Source organism: Panthera tigris, chromosome A1 (genome assembly GCF_018350195.1).
Source record: "Panthera tigris isolate Pti1 chromosome A1, P.tigris_Pti1_mat1.1, whole genome shotgun sequence".
Classification (NCBI taxonomy): domain Eukaryota; kingdom Metazoa; phylum Chordata; class Mammalia; order Carnivora; family Felidae; genus Panthera; species Panthera tigris.
The window spans coordinates 3,333,606-3,347,710 of record NC_056660.1 but is presented as its reverse complement, the minus strand read 5'-3'; the positions used below and the strand labels follow the sequence as shown (position 1 = coordinate 3,347,710).

The window sequence follows — 14,105 nt, the reverse complement described above, 5'->3', positions numbered from 1 at the left end:
TTTGTTCATTTCTTATAGAAAAATTTTCCATATGTAGTTTGGAATGTAGTGAATCCATTAATAATTGGTCTGTCAGTGGGACTTTTCCATGAACCTAGTTTAAAATAGCAGAAGAGAATTCGTACATGCAGGCATAACCCATGTTGTGTCTATTGAACCACGATTCTCCCCCTTTCCAGAAATGTCTATCCCCCACCTTGCTCTTTCCACAAAATCTCGAACTGAAGCCAGATATTCCTAGACATTACCTAAAAGGCTCCTCTCGGCCACTTTCACATGCCTGTGTGCTGAGTCCCCACGTTCCTACTCCAGAAATGAACCTCACCCCAGGTCCTGTAGTTCTGTCCCTCAGCGGCAAAGTCATCGACCTCACTGGAATTTCAGGCTTATAATTAAACTGCATATTTAACACCTTGTTAAAATTACAAAAAAAAAAAAAAAAAAAAAAAGTGAATTTAGGCCTCCGGAGGTGCTATCCTCCAAAGGATCAGCCTCCATCAAGAGGCAAGAAGGTTTATCGAGACAGCCAGAAGGGCAGAAACTTGGCTTTTATTAATAAAAGTGTAAATTAGATTCAGCAGAGCCAGGTAGGTCCGATGAGACGTCCTGAGAAGTGCGTCTGCTGTAATGGCCCGACGTGTCCTGCCGGTCCCCTCTGGCTGCGGGCAGCACACGCTGGCAGAGAAGTTCCGGACACATGTAGGACACATTGTCGGCTGCAGGACTGCCTCGACTGCTTTCTGTTCTTTCTGTTCTTCTCTGGGCTCTCTTTCCCCAGACTCCAGATCTCTCTTTCTGCCTAGATTTTTTTTCCTTTCGAGCACAGAGCTGACGAAAGCATGCATTCTGCAGTATTATAGACTAAATATGCTCCCACGTTTAGGTCTGTGTATATTTTTGATCCATATTATGGGAAGAGGTCAATGTTTACCCTCAGGGAGGGGGTTACCGTTGTGGGGATTTCTGGCATCGGTGGGTTTGTATCAAGGTGTTTTGCCAGGGGATTCGGGGAGCCCACGGATAACTGTCGACTACAGAAAAATTAAAATGTGATCCCAAGGCTACAAACGGATGGTTGTCAATTTTAACATAGTTTTGTCAGCACGTGATCCTGTGCGAGGGAAGCTTGGTGAGGCAGTGCCAGGTGTCATCCAGGACGCTAGTGAGTAGGAACCTTCGGCTAATCTGTGACCCCCCCCCCCATCTGGCTTCGGTTTCCTCAATTCTCAAAGGCAACTGAAATAAGAAACACCACCTCACTGAGCTAGCTTGAGGATGAAATGAGATCCTCTATACGGACACTCACAGAAAAAGCTTAACGCGCCATACAGGAAAAAATATGAAAGCAGGGTTATTGCTATTCTGTTTTCCTGGAAGGTACAGCCACGTCCCCCATCCAATGTCTGAAGCCACAAGAGGTGAGCACCACTTGGTTGTCTGACAGCTGGGGAAAACGAGGCTTAGAGCGATTAAGTCAAGTCCTTGTCCGATATCTCATCATTTGTAAGTGGTCAGGCCAGGATTTCCACGTGCTTGGCTCTGTTCAGTGTGGCCTTTGAAACACGGTCTGGGTCAGGCCAAGAAAGTCAAGAAGTATTTCCTTATTACATGAATGAATGAATGAATGAACGCCAGAAGACCGGTGCACGGATGCTAACTCCCCTCTACGCTCATTCTGGAGCAAAAAAGAATTCAGAGAGACGGAAATAGGGTTTGGAGAAGTTGCTGAAAACTTGAGCAAACTTCGTTTCTGGGTAACAGGTTTACGGCTCCGGTTGAACGGGTTTCGACGTTGCTATTTTAACTTGATATTCGTCAGGCACACCCCTGAATGCCTGACATCAGACACTATACGTTTTCCATCTCTCTCTAAGTACTGCGCAGTGAACCACGGTTGTAGCCGGCAAGATGAATTGTGTTCTCCACTGGGATGGAGGAGACACTAACAGCCTTTCTCTCCGCATCCGGAGTGAAAGACCAAAAGCTTTTCATGCTTACAAATACCCAACAGGGGACAGTCTTTAAGTTGCTCACCTAACTAAAACACCTTAGGCTCTCCTCTTCCTCAGCAGCTGTATTTACATGAAAAGAAGAAAAAAAATGTTAGTTAGTACCTTATTAAAAAAAAAAAACAACGAGGAACCATCACTGATAGTTTGACTAAAGTTGGGCTTATGGATCTTCCTAGCGACGTTTGTCATAGAAGTGCGGAAGCATTTATTGAAAAAAGCATATTTTCTGTGTGACGTGTAGCTAGAAACACAGTCTCACTTTTGCTCGTGGGAAGAAAGGTTAGTAATGAGCGTGTGGGCCTCCCTGGCCAGGCGTGGGGTGCACGTGCCCTCTGAATGGGCACAGCATACGTGTCTGGGAAAATGGGATGTCCTAAGAGCGCGTGCTTAAGCTGTCAGAGAAAATTTATTGTATGAAACTATCTCACTCAAAGCTTTCCTACCCCGGACCCCTGGTGGATTGCCAAAAGCAAGCTTGGAGTATTAGGAAATCAAAAATATGTAGGTCGGTAGGAGCCAATAGGCCCTTATGGGCATCTCGTCTTCAAAGGAAGGCATTTTTTGAAAATGTAAAGGATTACTTGGGAAGGATCATGTAGACATCTGCGATAATTCCTTTACGTGGCATCCTTATTAAGTCTCCCGAATTCCAGAGCGGATTCAGGATGACTGAAAAATTGATGAAAAATTCCAAGGACTGAAAGAGGACAGAGGACAAATACCTTCCCTCTTTAGCACTCCCTCGCCAAGACACTCCGCCTCCTGGCTTCTGGTAGCCCCACCAGGGGCTATTCCACGCACGCAGCAGAGATCAGCCCCCCTCGAACGTGCTGGAGACCCGGGGAGCGGATCGGGAGCCCCAGCGCCGCACACGGAAGGCGCCGGTGGTTATTTATGGAGGAGGGGTCACCTTGGGTGACATTTGTTATTGCACTGCCTCCCATCTAATCAGGGACGGCTGAAAAATAATGAAATCCACCCACTCTCGACGGGGCGGATGACCTGCTGGAGTCTGCTCAAGTGTGAGTGACGCTAAGATTAATGGCACCGTTATCAGGAGCTGACACAACACTCTTGCACGGGCTCGTCCGCCTTCTTCGTAGCCACGAGCTCCAGGTTTTCTAATGGAAACAAAAATGTCAACGTCGCAAGATGGATTTCTCTGTGGAAATAGCACCGGGCCTTCAATAAGGTTTCCTCCTTAATCTAGGTGATCATCATTGTGGAAGGGGCTTTGAACAGGCTGCTTTGCTTGGGATCCGAGAAGAACTGGGAAATACGCTGAGATACGCTTACACATGCACGATCTCTTGCCTCTGCCTTTTTATAATTTGGCCGGGCACAGAGGGACAGGCAGATGAAATTCAGAGTAAGAAATCCTTGGTTCTGTCCCACGTCCACGCACTCCAGAGCGGCCTGGGTAAACACAAAGTCTCAGGCTTAACTTCCTGGTCTGTAAACTTGGCTCGTCTTCCAGTCTAAGAAACTCTGGAGTCACACGGTTGAGGCACCAAGCAAAGAACGTCTCCAAATAATGTCGAATGTATCACGTTTAGCTACAACACAAATATACCAGAGGGCATGATTCTAAATGTACACTCCTACATATACGTTCGCACACATGCACATGTGTATATAGTTAAGGGTCTGGGAGGGGGCTTGGGGCTCGGGGGAGACGGAAAGATCAGCGGGAACGTGGAACTGGCCTACAGCAGTTCCCTCCTGTGGTACATCTGTGTTCCTGGGTAATATTATTCTAGGGCCGGTGTTCGAATACACTGTGGTTGAAAGTATTAGAAAAATAAAGCGTGCGCTCTGGTTCTAGATATTTTAATGTATTAAACTGCGCTAATAACAGAAACAGAGAAAACCTACAACTCTGGTTTGGGGCTTAAAAGTAGATTTCCTCTCAGGGCCTTATGCTCAACTGTTCCATGGCTTGAACGCCAGTGGGGACAGAGAGCTCTGGCGCCCTTCACCCCCTCAGCCACCGCCCCCAGGGCACACGGCGGTGGGGAGTCAGACTATGGCATCTGTCAAACAAATGCCACGTTTTACTTGGGCAAAGGAACGGTGCACAGAGAGCGTCTGGAATTCGTTTTAGGATCCGTTTATTGTGGGCTGTGGCCTGTGGTCACCACCAGATTCGGGATTTCTGTCTCTGTGAAGCACGTGGCCATGTGTCACTTTGGACGAGCTGTGTTGGAACTTATTCTCTCTTTCTCCGTGTTTGTCTTCTCTGCGCTTCCCTTCCTTCTGGTAAGCCCATCAAGTATGTTAAATGCAAAAAAGAGCGAGCGAGCGAGCGAATGACCTAAGTGGTGGCACCATCCTGGTCCCCTGAAAATTTTCCTTTATTTAAAATTCAGCAGAGAAGCTACTCCTCCAGGACGTCCTTCTGACCGCTCTCCCTGGCACAGGAAGGCCCTCTCTGCTCCCACGGCAACCTCTGCCTTTTCCCACTATGCCCTACTTCTGTATTTGACGTTGACTCCCGCCCTGGACCTCCGGCTCCTAGCACGTCAGGGCAATGCCTCCTCCATCTTCGTATTTCCAGCAAAATCTTTATTTTTTCTTGCCCAGTTAATATCTGTTACATTATCGCAAGAACCAAAAGTAAAACCATTATCAACGTAAGAGGTGCTTGCTGGCGGCTGAGGAAGTCACCCATGTGGAAGGGGTGCATGACAGATTTCTCGGTGGGAATTCTGGGAGTAACTCTCCCCGAGAAGTAGCTGGAAAGCTGGAGTGAAAGACACGTCCGGAGGAAGCCCGCGGGGAGGGACGTGGTTTACAGAGCCATCCTCCAGGACTTTGCCTCCGGGTGCGTCTTCTCTAGAAATGGTTGTTTTCTGTCCTTAACCCATTTTCAACCACCACAGGCCACGCGTGTCTCGTCTCCATTGCATCCTGTCGTTCTCAGCCCTAACCCGGGGCTGGCTGCTTGGAAGCTGGTGTAGGAAGGCAGTGATGAGAAATCCTAGTGAGGACAGGCACATCGATCGTGTTGTCTTTCTAGTCATGGCTTCAAGCAGTCCAGGACGGCGCTGAGGACGCATGCACACAGAGCTGTGTGTGTGTGTGTGTGTGCGTGTGCGTGTGCGTGTGTGCGTGTCCCTGGGGGCGGCGGGAGAAGGAGTGAAGAGGCACAGTGAGATGCCGCGGGGCAGGTCCCTCTCATCCACCCACCTACACCCACCTCTTGCTCTGCATCCCTCCTCTTGCATCCCACCTCTTGCTCTGCAGCCCCCAGGGCCCAGGCTGCCCAGGTAGCACCGTTCACAGCGCCGTTCCCCTGCCCGCCTTCCAGATGCACTAGCCGTGCTCCACACGCACGCCCGTCTCCCACAGTTGCCCCTGCCCATGACGATGAAAGATAGTGGAGAAGTTAGGCTCCTGACGGACAAATGTTAGGAATCTAACCTTGAAAGACAAGCCATCGCTGGGCTTTTGCTCATGGCAAGGGTCTTTAGCCCCAAGTATATAAAGGCGATGTGAAAGTAGCACGCATTAGGCTACACAGTCCCGCTATATACATAAAGTACCACTATATGCCAGACTCTGCTTGGTGCCTCAAACGCATTATTTCACATAAGCCGCACAGTAACACTTTCAAAGATGAGATAATGGAAACTTCAGGCACTTGAGTAAACCTTCCTGGGGATACATCCATAATGAGAAATCCAAATCCAGCCCTGTCAGGCCCAAAGCTTACGATTTTTTTGCCCTAGGCAATACCTTCGGAGTCCGGCAGGTGTTTTAAAGGCTCTCGTCTTGTTGCACATAAAACATTTCTCCGATGGTTGCAAATGGCACGTAGTGATGTGTATTTCTTTGATTCACATATAATCAATAAAGGTTTAACACAGATTCTAATATTGGACAACTTCCTTTGCCAAACTTAAAGACCTGAAAATCGCTGAGTGTATCTACTTCTAAGAATACCTTATTGCCCAACTAGCTTTCATAAACAATTCCCTTTGGTGTTTCTCCCCAAGTTCCCACAGCTTAAAATATTTTAACCTCTTATTAGCCTAGAGGTTCAAACTTTCAGAAGGGCAATGTCGTCAGTGGAAGCTAATGAATTCGGAGGTGGAGATGATTCTGTCAGAAAACATGTGCAACACTCACTTATGTAACTGAGACGGGTTGAATATCCTGTTTGTTCACATCCGGATTGGCCAAAATAATTACTTGTCGGAACGTAGCAGCGATAATCCGTTTTCTTGCAATTTTAGCAACACTGCTAGTTTGAAGCTGCTTTGAGCGGTTCCTGTCTTCCAAACACTCCGCAATGGATACTGTGTGTTTGGTCTCAGTTTGCGCTGTAGAGTCAGAATTCTGGTGAGATCCGAGGTCAGCTATTTGGGTGCAAGAGGCCTGGGACTAGTCACATAATTTCTCTATGCCTTGGTGTTTGTGTCTCTTTCATGAGGCTGTTGTGTGGATTAAGGGAGGCACTTATAGGGGCACCCGGGTGGCTGAGTCGGTTGAGCAACTGACTTCGGCTCAGGTCACGATCTCACAGTTCGTGGGTTCGAGCCCCGCAATGGGTTCTGTGCTGACAGTTCAGAGCCTGGAGCCTGCTTCAGACTCTGTCTCCTTCTCTCTGCCCCTCCCCCATTCATGCTCTGTCTTTCTCTGTCTCTCTCAAAAATAAATAAACGTTAAAAAATTTAAAAAGGGAAGCACGTATGTGTGATAGATAATACTAAGTCAGCATCTATTAATACCTATTATTATTTCGATCACAAAACCCAAACGTTGTTCGGTAATTAATGACTTAGGTGTTCAATCCAGGTATAAATTTTGGCCACGTAGATACATAAAATCTAAAATATTTTACTGGAATCCAAAATCAGCTGCATTTACTGATGATCAGTAATAAAGGCATAATGTATTCCTCAAAATCACCTAAAGAGTGATTTTCTAATCATTCTGCTCTGTTGTGTGTGTGTGTGTGTGTGTGTGTATGTGTGTGTATGTGTGTAAAATGTTATCAGACTATTTTGGTTGGTCTCTTAGGTGAAATGTGAGTATGCTGTAGAAACTGAGCTCCAATTTAGGAAAGTGTTTAATGCTCAGAAAAAACAAACTCTCCTGTTTGCTCCCTGTGACCAGGGAGGGAGCGGGGCGGAGGGTGGCTCTTTGTCAGAGGCCAGCATGTGTGTGGACCAGAGTTGGGGTTGCCGGTGACTTACCCGGGCCACCCACGGCCAGAAAGCACACTGGGAGTGAGTGTAACTTAAGAACCTGAAATAAGCCAAGTGGCATTAAAAACACTTAGTTTAAGGGACTCACCAAATGATTCCATCTTTTGGTTTATTCCCAGAACTTCCCCGAATCTGAAACTCTGCAGCCAAAGCTGGGATACGGCAAGGGTGGGTGTGGGGAGTTTTGCTCTCAGGACCCTGCCAGAGATAAAATCAGAGCGATAACACCTTTCCCTGTATGCACGTGACATGCTCTTTGGGGCCACAGTTCCAGCATCGGGTTTGGGGCAATAGCTGGCTGTCACAAGACTGTGACGCTCAGGACATTTCAGCCATTCTGTGTGTCGAGGAGAATCTGTTTCGAAAAACAAACCAATAAGCATACCACTCGAAAGAGGGATGAATAATTGCTAGGCGCATTGAGTTTTCTTTAATCCAAATTGAACTTGGGCCGTTCATCTGAAATCTGAAAATAGGTGTCTGTTCTTTTACTGCCAGAATCTTTTCAGTGTCGTAAGAAAACGGGTTCTCTCTATAATGAGTTAAAAGGAGGAATTTCAGGAAATAATTTTGCTTAATGTTTCCCTGACCCGAGGTTTCTCGGTTTACTCTACTCTGTGATTCCTTTCCCAGGTCGTTATCAGTATCTTTTTGGAGAAGAGATCTTCCTGACCCTCAAGAGGTGATTTGGGACAGGAAATCCGCACTGACATCACCAGAGAGAAGCTGTTGGGAGCCAAACGGAATGGACTTGAGCCCATACACCTGGGCATGTTTTATTTTGGGCTCAGTCGGGAAAGAGGTTTCTTCACGTGCTTCTGTGAACAAGCACGCGATTTTAGGAAATGGTTAATCTTTTGTTAAAAGTCATGGTCTTCGGGGACTATTTGGTCACTCATTACAGGTATCAAAGCAAAAACGAAATTCTGCTGTCTTGCGAAGTTTGGCGCATTCAGTTGGAAAAATCTTAATGATCAAGCAACCATATGTTTTTACTCAGATATGTTTTATGACATAGCTGTAAAATCTTGTCTCAAATAGACCTACCGCAGCCTCGCATTGTTTCACAGACAGTAACAGGACCCGCTTCTAACATGCCTTTGTATTAAGTCTAAAAGACGGATGAGAAGTAGAGAGCTTTGCACAGGAATAATTTATGACTCCTTTATGACTAACGCCCAGGATCTTAACAACACCGTGCAAACCTAAGTGTTCGCTTCGAGTCTGTAGAAATCACAGCCCTGAGGGCGTGATAGCAGTTCAAAGTCCGCCCGCCTAGGCCACGATTAACAACTGTGTTTAAAGGTTTCTAACTCGGCACAGATAAAGGTCCAGCAGGATTAAAACGTGATATGTTGGCTATCAATCTAGAAAGAGTATTGTTCCTAACATTTGAAGGGGAAAAAAGGAATACACTGTTGTTTTGACTCGGGCTTCTTCAGAGGGGGGAAAAATTCTTTTCGAGACATACGATAAAAATTGTAGAGTTCTGGTCATAAGGGGAAAAAAGATCTGTAAACTGTGACCAAGTAAATGTATTCATCTAATAAAAATTAACCTACGGTCAAACTACATAGGGCTTTTTGAAATATTATACAATCTGGAAACTTTCTGCGTATCTTCTTTATCAATTCCCCGTAATTTATTTTCACAAGAAATTGCCAAAAATTGTCCTCCGGTAAGGAATTAGGAGGATGAGTCACAAGTGGTCTACAGCCACTGACTTTAATTGTTTACTTCAGAGTCTCTGAAGGTGTGGTCCCCTCTTTCATTCCAAAGCCTCAGTTGTTACTGGGAGAATTCCACGAAGAAATTTTCTGGACTATGGTCCCAGCTTCCCTTTTATCCCCTAGAGATACCAAAGAGAAATGCTAAAAAAATCATCTTATGCATATAATATTTCCTCAAAACGTCTGGTGACTGTCTCCTATATTCTAGTCACTGTTTTCAGGGCTAGCTTATATTTTGGCATGTGTCATATACTAACCATAGAGCCTGATCCGTTATCAATTAAGGTTTGAAATCGTGTTGATAGAGGAGGCCACGTGTGACACGCGCCTCTGAATCCATTTCCATTCATGGCACACTTAACAGCTTTTTATGCATGATGGATGTTAAATGAAGATTTGCCTGAGGGATGGAAAACAAAAACAAATGAAAGTCTTTTCCCGGAAGTGAAATATGCGAGGTCGCATCAAGCAGGCTTTCAAAACACTGTTGAACTTTATACGTGATACGTGGAACTGACTCTTCCATTTACATCAGGACTTGTGGCTCGCAAAGTGGAGTTATTAGTTGTCATGGGTTGAAGTGTGTCCCCCCCCCCCAAATTCATACGTTGGAGTCCTTAGAATGTGACTGTGTTTGAAGAGAGGGGCTTTAAAGAGGTGGGTAAGGTGACGTGTGGTCATTAGGGTGGGTCCGAATCCGACACAGACAGAAGGAACCACCTACAAAGACATGGAGAGAAGACGGCCATCTGTAAACCAAGGAGAGAGGACACCAACCCTGGCAACATCTTGACAACGGACCTCCAGCCTCCAGAACGACAAAAAATAAAAAAAGAATTTCTGTTGTTTAGACCACCCAGTCAGTGCTGCTTCGCTATGGCAGCCCCACCAAACTGACGAACTCATAATATTGAACTTGATTTCATTTTCCGAAATGTGCACGAAAAGATTTTGAAACCAACATGCATTTCTTCCCTTTATTTTTTTCCCCTCGGTTATCCTATCTGTGTCTGTACGTATGGGTGCACACGGAGGGTAAGTTAAACTTTATAAAGAGTAGTGCTAACATTTATCTCTCTTATGAGAGAGAGTTGAGGTTAACATTTTGAGCTCCAGCCCGTTCCTTTGGGAATCTGGCTGCGAGCAGTGGGATGATGTTTTTCTTCCGTACAAGGGGCAGAGGGCCAGAGCATGACGGGTGACTGCGAAGACATCGTACCGATGCAGAAAGGCATTTAGCACACTTCGTAGAATGGAGAGTGCTAGTTTATGTTATTTTATTTTGTAGAATTTTATTTTAAAGTCAACGAGTCTTCCATGTGTAGGCATGACTTTCTTACCAATGAGCTAACTTTGGTGGGGTCACTGATCTGAGTAAATGCGGCTTAGCAATGTTGAACTCTTCGACGTGATGGGCGATAATCCAAAAGGCTTTGTTAGAGACGTTATGTACCCAGATAATGTACCGATTTGACTGAGAAAAAAGAACCATCAAATAAATCCTATGCAAAAAAAGGTGCCGGTGACTGCCACAGTTAGGCTTTTTTATATTCTGAGACCATCCTGCCATGCTTAGATGGATGTACCTGGGTAGGGATAGAAGCTGTGTGTCTATGAGCTGTTCTGACTGGGCCACCTAGTTGCCGTGCCAATAATAGCCTGATGCATTGCTCCCCTACAGAAACCAACAATGTTGAGTCTGATTAGCCAAGAATATGGGTCCTCCCATTTAATTCTTCTTTTTTTAAAAAGTTTATTTTCATTTATTTTGAGATAGAGATAGAGAGCAAGCAGGAGAGGGGCAGACAGAGAGGGAGGCAGAATCCCAAGCAGGCTCCGTGCTGTCAGCACAGAGCCTGGTGTGGGGTTCGAACCCACAAATGGTGAGATCATGACCTGAGCCAAAGTCAAGAGTCAGAGGCTGAACCCACTGAGCCACCCAGGTGCCTCCCATTTAATTCTTCTATTAAATCCCTCTGTGGCAAAGTGACTAACAACAAAGCCTTACTGAGATGCAGATGTGAGGCTGTGGAAACCGACAAAAACATGCAGCCCAGCAAAAAGCAAGAATGTGCTCCGATGTCTGGAGGTCTGATGTCTCATATCATGTACCAGACTCTGCCGCTCTTCCTCAATGTCTGCGGGAATCTTAGCTGGGGGCTGTAAAAATTGTGGTAAGACTTGCAAGAAAAGAAAGTGCTTCCGTCCAGTCAGTATCTGTAGAAGTTACATCTGAATGAATACAGTTCAGTGGAGCCTGATGAGCTTTATGGCTTGAAAAGGAATATGACGAACATCCTTGAAATACCTCATCCATCCTTCCCTGAATGATTTGCTCTTGTCTTATATTCCAAACATAATCCGTTACCCCAGACTTGCTGGTTCTTTCACTGCAGGGTCTCCTGTGCCTGTTCCTGACATTCTTTGTTTCAGTGCTAAACTTCTGGAACGTTCCCTTGCTCTCATGACATCTGGATCCAGTGCCTGGAGCCACAGTTTGCAGGTGACCCTTGACCAACACAGGTCTGAACTGCACAAGTCCACTTAGACGTCAATTTTGTCGATAAATACAATACTATCCTAGAGATGTATTTTTCTCTTCCTTATGATTTTCTTAATGTTTTTCTCTAGCTTACTTCATTGTAATAATGCAGCATATAACACGTATAACTTGCAACACATGCATTAATCAACTATTTATGTTGTTGGCAAGTCTTCCGGTCAGCAGTAGGCTATTTGCAAAGCGTTGGGGGAGCATAGACATGGATTTTTGACTGTGTGGGCGGTCTGCACCCTTAACCCCGTGTTGTTCCAGGGTCAGCCGTACATGGATTACCTGGAGAAAGCTTTGCTTCATGATTCCCCAGTACCTTCCTGAAGCCTCTTAGATCGAATCTCAGTCCCTCTCCTCGTTTTTCACACCCTTGCATCAGGAGGCCCTTCTGACAACTGTCTCATTTGCTCTCCTGCCCATTTCCCAACGCGTTCGGTGCAGGTGTCTGACGCCCCAGACATGTCACCAGCCCCTGCTCAGTCCCTGCCCCTCTTCTTAGGAGCCCAGTGCTCCACCTAAGGGTGCCTTTCCCCTTCAGCCGTTTCTTCCAAGCCCTTGCCACGACTTGGTTCGTATCTGTCATCATCCCTTCACCGTGTGCCTTAGTTCTTACGAGCTGGCTTTGGAACCGCAGACACGGGTTGGAACCCCAGCTCCGCAATTACTAGCTCTGTGTGCCTCCACCAGCTACTCAAATGCCCTGATCCTCATGGTCTCTAACGTCTCGCCATTTTAATCCTCTCACCTTTGAATCTGTGCTTCTTAGGTGAAGTCCAATGGGACAATGGAGCACGGGATGGGGGGCGGGGGATGGGCCTTGGGGGCCTCAGCCCACACAACGTCTCCCCCCTGCTGCTTCGTCCACTTCCACAGGGAGGGTCTGTCTCCTCCCCCGCCATGGGTGACCCCCCCCTCCCCGGCATGACAAAGTCACGCAGTGCACACCGGCAAGGAAGGCGCAGTGGTCCTAGGGGCTGCTTACCCACTTTGGTTGGAACTGCAGGCCCAGGGGAGTGGGGACGGCCGGCAGGGGCTCCCGTCTTCCGGCCAGCGCAGCAGCCCGCCCACTCAGCGGAGGCGGGGGGGACCTAGTTCCCGTGTGGGGGCCATGCCCTCCGGCACCTGGAGGCTCTGCGCATGCGCACTGATGATCCCTGCGCGTGATCGAGGCCAGCTGTGAAATCGTCACCCAAATCCTGCGGCGAAGGGTACAGAGAGCGCGCAAGAAAGTAGGGAGCTTCGTGTTTTAGCACCATTGCAGGTAGTGTTTTCCTGCTTTCTTAAACCTGGGGGCCCGCATTTTCATTTTGCACCTGTCTGCAAAGTATGCGGCCAGTTACACACAGACTTATTTTGAGAGGTAAGTGAGGTAGCCGCTGTTAAGCACGTGGAAATACTCAACAAGGGATAGTTCCTGTTTCTGTAAATGGTTGCGTACTCTCCCCGGCTGCGCTGTAATTGCCTTGAGAGACAGGGTGACAGTTCCTACTAATTTTTCTGCTTCGTGTTCATCCAGCCTAGACCTGTGCCTAATACGCAATCATTTTAGGAGTAGAATGGCTTTTTCAGAAGGTGTCAAACTAAAGCCCATGGGAGAACTTCCTCAGACCTAGGAACCACTGAAATCAGTAAGCAAAATTCGGTGTCATTTGTATATAGACACTTTTCTTTTTTATAAGCAATAAATATCATCGTGTTTTGAGAGGGGCCTATCATCCCCAAAGATTCAGGATCATTGCGCCTAAACTTAAGAACACATGGTAGGGGTGCCTGGGTGGCTCAGTTGGTTCGGCATCCCACTCTTGATTTCGCCTCAGGTAATAATCTCCTGGTTCCTGTATTCCAGCCTGGTGTGCGGCTCTGCCTTGCTAGCGTGGAGCCTGTCTGGGATTCCCTCCCTCTCTCTGCCCCTGCCCTGCCCTCCCCCCTCTCTCTCAAAGTAAATAAATAAACATGAAAGAAAGAAAGAAAGAAAGAAAGAAAGAAAGAAAGAAAGAAAATGAAAGGCAGGAAGAAAGAAAAAAAGAAAGAAAGAAAGAAAGAAAGAAAGAAAGAAAGAAAGAAAGAAAGAAAATGAAGGAAGAAAGAAAGAAAGAAAGAAAGAAAGAAAGAAAAGGCAAGGTAGAAAGAAAGAAAGAAAGAAAAGAAAGAAAGAAAAGGCAAGGCAGAAAGAAAGAAAGAAAAAGAAAGAACAAGAAAGAAAGAACGAGAAAGAAAGAAAGAAAGAAAGAAAGAAAGAAAGAAAGAAAGAAAGAGAAAGAAAGGAAACAACATGTTGGATAATTGGAAGGGAAGAAAGAGAAACCATCACAATGGAGATTCTCTCTGCTTGGGGAGAGTTGGGGAATGGAGCTGACCCCCCACCCCGCTCACCCCCTCACCCCCCGCCCCTACCAGCAGATTCCTTTAATCATCCAGAGACATAAGACTGAGGTGACATTAACTTACACTATCCTAGGTCTTCAAACAATTCACATTTTATGAAAGGTATTATTTTGCTGTTAGATTTCATTATTTAAAAGTAAAATTACCTTAAATGCCTTCATAAGGACATCCTGTGTAAAACACCAATCCTAACATTAGTTTTCCTGGGGTC

General features: G+C 46.3%; 1 long non-coding RNA gene across 1 annotated transcript; it reads right to left on the bottom strand.

The window, feature by feature from the left end:
- Window positions 1-1,992: 1,992 nt before the first annotated feature.
- Window positions 1,993-12,554, bottom strand: LOC122230767. Its single transcript, XR_006207844.1, has 3 exons — window positions 12,492-12,554; window positions 7,314-7,423; window positions 1,993-2,072 (listed from the first exon to the last, which is right to left on the bottom strand). It is a non-coding gene; the product is annotated as an uncharacterized LOC122230767 (long non-coding RNA).
- Window positions 12,555-14,105: the final 1,551 nt, after the last annotated feature.